This window comes from Penaeus monodon, chromosome 26 (assembly GCF_015228065.2).
Source record: "Penaeus monodon isolate SGIC_2016 chromosome 26, NSTDA_Pmon_1, whole genome shotgun sequence".
Classification (NCBI taxonomy): domain Eukaryota; kingdom Metazoa; phylum Arthropoda; class Malacostraca; order Decapoda; family Penaeidae; genus Penaeus; species Penaeus monodon.
The window spans coordinates 38,800,595-38,803,004 of record NC_051411.1 but is presented as its reverse complement, the minus strand read 5'-3'; positions in this window follow the sequence as shown (position 1 = coordinate 38,803,004).

The window sequence follows — 2,410 nt, the reverse complement described above, 5'->3', positions numbered from 1 at the left end:
TGATTTAAATCACCCTGTTTATTTATTCACTTATTTATTTTGTATGCGATTTAACCCCAAACCAAAGGGATGGCATGTACGTACATGCCATGCCCACTTTGAGTTTACTTTATTTGTTGTTTTTTATATATAGATGGCTCCACTTGTACTAAGTCACCAATGAGCCAATTTATGAGTACTACTTGTCACCTGTTTACCCTTTTCCTTGATTTTTGAAAATATTTTCTTTTCTTATATTGCCACTACTAATGTCAATAACATTATAGTAATTATAATGTCTATAATAAAAATAACACCATCAATATTGATAGCATTAGTAAAAAAAAAATCCTGTAAATCCAAGGAAAGGTGAAATCAGGTAAGGTCACAAGGTCTACTAATTGACTCCTTTGTGACTAAGCACTTGCAGAGACATTTCACACAAAAAAATCTAAAAAGAGCACCATTTTCCTGGCAATGTTAGGTTGAGTAACTTTTGTAAGCCTGTGTTGTTTAACAAATAACTGATAAAGGATTTAATTCTACTTTTTCATCATTTATAAAGGTATGAAATAATAACCTGTCAGTGGAACTTACACCAAACACTTAGCAGTCCAAACTATAGTTCATTCAGTCTCTATGCATAGGCCATTCACCCTTTTATTAGTGTCATACACAAGCATGCTATCATACTACATATCATTTGATGTCAAACTCAGAGGCTGAGAACATATAACATCTACTGTACAATAGAATAATTCCTTTGTACTATGAGAAAAACGGAAAAGATACAGAGAGGCTAAGTTAAAAAGAATGGGAGGAAGTATAGGGAGAAGGACTGCTGAAAAATTACACCTTTTTTGTCACATCACCTCCCCCAGTCCCTTGCTCATTGTTGTCATGGAGGGGCCTAGGAGACAGGGACTGAGACCCAGTGTAGGGAATCACCCCTACCTTGGTTCTTAGCCCTTGCCCCGACTAATTTTGCATGGTCTTTTCTTCTCCCTTCCCCCCCAATCCCTTGCTCGTTGTTGTTGTGGAGGGCTTAGGAGATGGAGACTAAGGCCCAGTGTAGGAAATTAGCCCTACCTTGGTCCTCAGTCCTTGCCTTAACTAATTTTGCATGGTCTTTTCTTCTCCTTTCCTTTTCCTTTTCTTCATCCCCTTGTTCTGCCCAATTAATATCATTTGCTCATTTTTGCTGTTTCTGCTATAATACTTTATCTAGTGCTCCCATTAACTCATTCCTAATCCATTTCACTATTATACTTTACCATAGTGCCATATGACTTTTGATGTCATTTAGCACTTCCTTACCTGGAGGCTTTGTCCCCAAGCCTCACGCCATCACTATATTTTGAATGCACTGCTAATGACCTTAGATATTGATGTGGCAGATTTTTCAGTAAATAAATAAAATTGTCCTCCTTTCCTTTTCTTTCTCTTCTTCATCTCCTTTTCTGCCCACAAATCCTAATTCTTATCCTTTTTCCACAATACTTTAACATAAGACTATATGATTTTTGCTTGACACATTTATTTGTTTTGACACTAACCATTTTGGAAATCCACAAACGTTACCTTATTGAACAAAGAAACTTCCTTACCAGGGGGCTTTGCTCTCAAGCCCCATCCTATTGCCACATTTTGAAAAAGCCGCTAATGACTTTAGATGTTGATGCAGCAGAAACTTTCCTATAAATAATAAATAACAACTTTTACCTTATACTATACCCCATAAGAACCCCTTCTCTATCCTTTTCATTGCCATACTACTCTCATTCTTAATGATTTTCTTTACCATACTTTACCATAGTGCTATATGACCCTTGATGTCATATAGTACTTCTTTACCTGGGGCTTTGTCCCTAAGCCTCACACTATCACGACATTTTGAATACATCACTAATGATCTTGGATGTTGACACAGAATTTTTTCAATAAATAAATAAATTTTCCACATCATCCAGTTTTACAAACAGTATGATATCAGTTTAAGAATAAAGTAGAGTTTCTAAGATGTGAGATTATCAGCACTACCATGCCATTACAAAAATAAAACAAAAACAATGCTAGAACAAAGGTAGATTTCTCAATGAAAGAATTTGCAAGCCCACGCTCAGATTATTATCACTGGTCAACTGACCAAAAAATCTATTTATAATTCGAACCTCCCAATAATGGTATTAATGTGATTACTAGTGAATAAGAATCATGTTTACGAATTCATGAAAATGTAAACAAGAAGAAGCAAGTACTAATACAAAAAAATTGTGAATCAAACTCTTTTATTAATTATGAAAGATGATATAGCCCTGTCAGCTAGCCCATTGCCCATGTTTCAACACAAACAGATAGTCAACCTTTAAGTTAAACTTTCCAATCACATATGCCGACATTAATGTAAATTAAAGATATATATAAATAATTA